The sequence below is a fragment of the Setaria viridis genome, chromosome 7 (genome assembly GCF_005286985.2).
Source record: "Setaria viridis chromosome 7, Setaria_viridis_v4.0, whole genome shotgun sequence".
Lineage (NCBI taxonomy): Eukaryota > Viridiplantae > Streptophyta > Magnoliopsida > Poales > Poaceae > Setaria > Setaria viridis.
The window spans coordinates 16882804-16889818 of record NC_048269.2 but is presented as its reverse complement, the minus strand read 5'-3'; positions in this window follow the sequence as shown (position 1 = coordinate 16889818).

Below are 7015 nucleotides of genomic sequence, written 5' to 3'. Positions count from 1 at the left end.
ACCTAGAGCCAGAGGGGGGGATCGGCAAATCGAGAGATCAACACCCCTCCTAGAACACAAGAGACCTGGGACCAGTCCCTCTCTCGCCCGTCTGTAACCCCCTACTACAGAATCCCCGCGCGGGCAACACGAGCATCCCCGATACTGGACGTAGGGCTCCCTTTGCCCGAACCAGACTAATCCGTGTCTCCCGTGCAACCATCTGAGGCTCACGCGCATAAAAGAAATTTACTAGTCTAAGTCCTGATCCGCTGATCTTGACAACGACAGTTGGCGCGCCAGGTAGGGGACCTTTGCGCGTACATCACCAAGTCTCAGATGGCCAATCGCGATCGCAGCTTCGCTCCAGGCTCCCTGATCCGCTTCGGGAGCCTGGACTTTCTGGCCATCGGGAACGGGATCGAGCTGATCCCTGTCCACGTCCTGCCCGCTCGTCCTGCTGCCCTCGGCACCACCACCAGGACGACGACGACGAGCGGCCGGACACCAGCCGGAAGGGCCTCACCAGAAGGATGGCTCTTCGGGCTACGCAACGCCGCGGGGGCTCATGGCCGCCTCCTAACGCGGTCCCTCGCCACGTCACCCGCGAGCAACGAGCTCGTGGGCGTGGCAAGGGCAGCCTCCAACACTAGCTCCAGTAACGAGAATCCGGACCCCTCGCGCGAGTGCTTCATGGCTGACGCGCAATCCGAGGGGTCCAACGGCGACGGTGCCGAGGGGAGGCAACGGCCTCCCCCCTCGCGCGCCGCAGCTACGACTGGGGCCCTACCCAGGGCGCCAGAGGGCTCTCTGCTACCGGAAGAGCACATGGGCGCACGCCAAGAAGTAGAGCACCCCCACCACGAGGGGGGAGCACGACAACGAGCGCGCGACGTCCAGGAACGCATCTGCGCGGATGGAGAACGTCCACCGCTCTTTGCCCGCGCCAGCCAGAACGTCGCCACCGCGGCGGTGCTGCTCCGACAGCTCCCCGAGCCGGCAACGCCTGAGGAGCGACGGGCGCGCCAAGAGATGCGTAACCTACTCGAGTGCGCCGCCGTCCACCAGGCGGAAAGTTCGGCGTCTCGACGACGCGGCTAGAACGCCAGTAGGGCAACACAGGGCCCCCCCCAGAGCGGCGGGGGGAATCTGTCCATCAACCCCTTCCGGAGGCGAATCCAGCTGCGACCGCCCAGCGAGCACCGCCACTCGCGATAGGCAAGGCCCGATCCATCCACCAACGCGTCGGTCCCGTTCGCGACGCCCGCGATACACTGAACGCGCGGAGACGTTCCCGCGCGGACAGGGCGGACGGGGCGGACCGTGGCTACCACGTCCACCGTGGCGGACGCTACGACAGCGGGGAGGACCGTAGTCCGAGCCCTGGAGCAGCTGGACCTCGCGCCTTCTCTGCGCGCATCCTGAATGCGCCCTTCCCGCCGCGCTTCCGGCAACCTACGAGTGTGGCCAAATACTCGGGGGAAACCAACCCTGGAGTATGGCTCAGCGATTACCGGCTCGCATGTCAGGCCGGCGGGGCGGATGATGACCTGTTCATCATCCGCAACTTACCCCTGTTTCTAGCAGACTCCACGAGAGCCTGGCTAGAGCACATCCCTTCAGGACGCATTCGTAACTGGAACGACCTGAAGGAGGTTTTCGTAGGAAACTTCCAAGGGACATACACTCGCCCGGGCAACTCCTGGGATCTCCGGAGCTGCCGCCAGGGGGCGGAAGAGTCCCTCCGGGATTACATCCGACGCTTCTCCAGAAAGCGCACCGAGCTCTCCAACGTCGCCGACGCCGACGTCATAGGAGCTTTCCTAGCAGGGACCTCTTGCCGACCCCTCGTCCACGAACTAGGGCGCCGGGGTCCGCGAACCACGGAGGAGCTCCTCAACATCGCCACTAGCTATGCCTCCGTTGAAGAGGCTGTCGGAGCGATCTTTGATCGTTCCAAAGGCAAGGCGAAGCGGGAGGAGGAAGCCGGCGAAGGCACCTCCAACCGCCAGCAACAGAAGAAGAAGAGCAAGCAGCGGCGCGAGGCCCCCCTCGTGGCCGCAGTCGAACGAAAGCGAGAGCAGCCGCCCCCCGAGGGCGAACCCGGCTTCTTCGACAAGCTGCTTGAGGGACCGTGCCCGAACCACGAGTTCCCCGTCAAACACGCCTACAAAGACTGCAACCTCATGAAGAGGTTCTTCGTGGGCAACCCGGTGAAGGGCGATCGGAAACGGAAGCCCGATGAGGAAAAGAAGGGTGACGAGGAGAAGGAAGACGGCTTTCCTAAAGTGGACGGCTGCTTCATGATCTTCGGGGGACCCGCCGCGTACGACACCAGGCGCCGGCACAAGCTAGAGCGTCGGGAGGTTTACGCCGCCGAGCCTGCGACCCCGACTTTCCTCGATTGGTCCGCGCCGGCCATCACCTTCGACAGATCCGACCACCCGGGACGCGTCCGGCACCCAGGGCGCTATCCTCTCGTCGTCGACCCCGTCATTGGCACGACGCATCTCACCAAGGTACTTATGGATGGGGGAAGCGGCCTCAACCTCCTCTACGCTGAGACCCTCAACGCCATGGGGATCGACCGCTCCTGTCTCCGTCCTAGCAAAGCCCCCTTCCATGGCGTTGTGCCAGGAAAGCAGGCGACGCCCCTCGGGAAGATCGACTTGCCCGTCACGTTCGGGACCCCTTCCAATTACAGAAAGGAGGTCCTCACCTTCGAGGTGGTGGGCTTTCGCGGAACCTACCACGCCATCTTGGGCCGCCCATGCTACGCGAAGTTCATGGCAATCCCCAACTACACCTACCTCAAGCTTAAGCTGTCGGGACCCAACGGAGTCATCACCGTCGGCACAACCTTCCAGAAGGCATACGAGTGCGACGCCGAGTGCTGCGAGTACGCCGCGGCTATCACCGTCTCGGGCGACATGGTGGCCCAGCTTGAGGAAACCGTTGGGGACCGGTCCGACACCAAGCAGTCAGGAATCCCCTTCAAGCCCACCGAAGGTATCAAAGAAGTCCCCCTCAATCCCGGTTGTTCCAGCGGAGGGGTGGTGCGAATCAGCGCGGCCCTATCCCCCAAATAGGAAAGCGCGCTCGTCGGCTTCCTCCGCGCAAACAGCGATATCTTTGCGTGGAAGCCCTCGGACATGCCAGGCATCCCGAGGGAAGTCGCCGAGCATTCCCTGAACATCAGGGCCGGCTCTAAACCGGTGAAGCAGGGCTTGCGCCGTTTCGATGAAGAAAGGCGCAGGGCCATTGGAGAAGAACTCGAAAAGCTCCTGGCGGCCGGCTTCATCAAGGAAGTACGCCACCCCGAGTGGTTGGCCAATCCTGTTCTTGTACCGAAAAAGAATGGGAAATGGAGAATGTGTGTCGATTATACAGGTCTCAACAAAGCGTGTCCAAAGGATCCGTTCCCTTTGCCGCGTATAGACCAAATAGTCGACTCGACAGCCGGGTGCGAAACACTCAGCTTCCTCGATGCATACTCCGGCTACCACCAGATCGCGATGAAAGAGGCCGCGCGGCAACCACCCAGGTGGTCAGCTTCCTCTTACTCTACGTCGCGGCAACCACCCAGGTGGTCAGCGCGGCCGTAGTGGTGGAGCGGGAGGAGGAGGGGCACGCTCTTAAGGTGCAACGCCCGGTGTACTTCATCAGCGAGGTGTTGTCCGAATCCAAGGCACGATATCCGCAGATCCAGAAGCTCGTCTACGCCGTCCTCATCACGAAGAGGAAGCTGCGTCACTACTTCACCTCCCATCCGGTAACGGTCGTCTCTTCATTCCCGCTTGGTGAGGTCATCCGGAACCCAAATGCAACAGGGAGGATCGCGAAGTGGGCAGTGGAGCTTATGGACCAGGGTATCACCTACGTCCCCCGCACCGCCATCAAATCCCAGGTACTTGCCGATTTCGTGGCCGAGTGGACGGAGGTGCAAACGCCGCCGGTGGCAGAAGAGCAGGAGTTTTGGACGCTATTTTTCGACGGGTCGCTGATGAGGGCCCGCGCCGGAGCGGGCCTCGTTTTCGTCTCTCCGCTGGGCGTACGCATAAGGTACATGATTCGCCTCCATTTTCCTGCATCCAACAATGTCGCTGAGTATGAAGCCCTTCTCAACGGGCTTCGCATCGCCATCGAGCTGGGCATCCGTCGACTGGACGTCCGAGGCGATTCCCAGTTGGTCGTCGAACAAGTCATGAAAGAATGGAGCTGCCATGACCCAAAAATGGCCGCCTACTGCAACGAGGTACGTAAGCTCGAAGACAAGTTCGACGGGTTGGAGCTCAACCACGTCGCAAGGCGCTTCAACGAAGCCGCCGACGAGCTTGCAAAAGCGGCGTCTGGCCGGACGCCCATCCCCGACGGCGTCTTCGTTAGCGACCAGCTGAAGCCTTCAATCCGCTACCCGGAGCCAGCAGGGGTCGGCGAGGCATGCCCAGCCTCAGGGTCGGGATCCGAGCCGGGAGGGGTCGGCAATACGCCACCAATCCTGGACCCGAACACCAATCCCGAGGGAGACAACGCCGCCCCACCCGACCCGGCCGCGGAAGCCAAGCCCTCCGACCCCGCGGTTATGGAAATCGAGGCGGGTCCCGCGGCGGGGCCCGACCCCCCGACCGATTGGAGAGCCCCGTACCTCGAGTACCTTATCCACGACGTGCTCCCAACTGACAAGACCGAAGCCCGCAGGATCACGCGCCGAGCGAAATCCTTCGCCATCATCAACCAAGAGCTTTACAAGCAAAGCCACACGGGAATCCTCCAGCGCTGCATCCCGATCGAGCAGGGAAGGGCGCTGATCCAGGACATCCACGCCGGGGCCTGCGGTCACCACGCTGCGCCAAGGACCCTGGTGGGCAATGCCTTCCGGCAGGGTTTCTACTGGCCAACCGCGGTCGCGGATGCCACCCAGGCAGTCCGCACTTGCGAAGGATGCCAATTTTTTGCCCGCCAAACCCACCTGCCCGCACAGGCGTTGCAAACCATCCCCATCACGTGGCCGTTCGCGGTCTGGGGGTTGGATCTCGTTGGACCCTTCAAAAGGGCGCCCGGAGGCTTCACCCACCTACTCGTCGCTGTCGACAAGTTTTCCAAATGGATCGAAGCAAGGCCTGTGGCGCAGATCAAGTCCGAGCAGGCGGTACAATTCTTCACCGACATCATCCACCGCTTCGGGATCCCGAACTCCATCATAACCGACAACGGTACGCAGTTCACCGGAAAAAGATTCCTCCAGTTCTGCGACGACCACCACATTCGCGTGGATTGGGCGGCAGTTGCGCACCCCTGCACGAACGGGCAAGTCGAACGAGCCAACGGCATGATACTCCAGGGTCTCAAGCCACGGATCTTCGACCGCCTTCAAAAGTTCGGCGGACGATGGGTTGCGGAACTCCCAGCAGTCCTTTGGAGCCTGAGGACGACCCCAGCCGGGCGACGGGATTCACCCCGTTCTTCATGGTTTACGGGTCCGAAGCCATCCTGCCCACCGACTTGGAGTACGGATCACCAAGGGTCAAAGCATACGACGAACAGGGAAACCAGGCGTCGCTCGAGGACGCAAAAGACCAACTCGACGAAGCGCGAGACGTAGCCCTCCTGCATTCGGCTAAGTACCAGCAGGCCCTACGGCGTTACCACAGCCGCAGGATACAAGGCCGCGCCTTCAACGTTGGAGATCTAGTGCTCCGCCTCGTCCAGGACAACAGGGGTCGGCACAAGTTGACTCCCCCATGGGAAGGCCCGTTCATCGTCGCACAGGTGCTACGGCCAGGCACCTACAAGCTGGCAACTCCCGACGGGCAGATCTTCAGCAACGCCTGGAACATAGAACAGCTAAGGCGCTTCTACCCATAGCTCTTGTTTATAAGTTATACACAGCTTTGCCCCCGTTTTCGTTTAAGCTCAGGGGTATCCGACCCTGGCCTCGTTCCACGGTCGCATACCCCTCGGGGGCTACCAGTTTTGTTCTTCTGCTAAAAAGAAACCCTGAGCCACCTTGGCTCAGGTCTTTTTCGCTTAAAGCTCAGGGATATCCGACCCTGGCCTCGTCCCAAGGTCGCATATCCCTCGGGGGCTACCAGTTTTGACGTTCACGAAACAAGAAGGCCTTTTCTTTTAAGCTCAGGGGTATCCGACCCTGGCCTGGCCCCAGGATCGAACACCCCTCGGGGGCTATCGGGGGCTCCGACCCCAGCCGCTGGGCACCGCCAAAAAGCAAACGTTTTTTCTTCTTTCGGAAAACCGGCCACTCCCTTTCGAAAAACCTTTGGATGCAGAAAGATAAGGATGTGTGAACGGTACTCAGCCAAGTTGCGATCGGACTGCGAAAAAGCCTACGCCCCAGCGGCTACGGTACCTTCGCTCATCAAAAACTTACTGACGCACCCGGCAACGCATCCAAACGCTTTCAAAAAACCAAAGGAATGACAAAGGGAAACGGTTTCCTTAAGCACAAAATAAAAAGTCATAAGAACAGGCCCGTATGGCCAGCGCAAACAAGTTCGAAACGACTGACTTAAATACAAACGTTTTTTGGGGCACCAGCCCGGTACAGTTAATTGACAGGAGGGTCGATCAGAGCGGTAGTCCCAGGATCGGCTGGAGCAACGGCTTCAGGGTCGGCGGCGGCTTCAGGGTCGGCGGCGGCAGGGGCCTCGGGACCGGCAGGAGCAGCTTCAGGGTCGGCAGGGGGGACGGCCTCATCCTCCAGAAGCTTCGCGAGGGCCTCCGCCGGCGCAGTCACCGCGGAGTCAATCTCGTCCAGCTCGGCGTCGGTGTAGCCGACGCAGTACCCCTCACTCATCCCGACAAAATTAATGTCGGCATAGTGAGAGCCAAAGACCCCGAAGGCGCGCCGCACACCAAGGTGAAGCGCGTCCACAGCAATCTCACGACGGCGACGGCGCACCTCAAGAACACGGGCCGGCAGCGAGCTCGACCCTTCTTCCGGAGTGACGCCGAAGTCCTCGCAGACGACGCGGACCGCATCCCGCAAGGCGCCATGCTCGCCGCGCTCCTCGTCGAG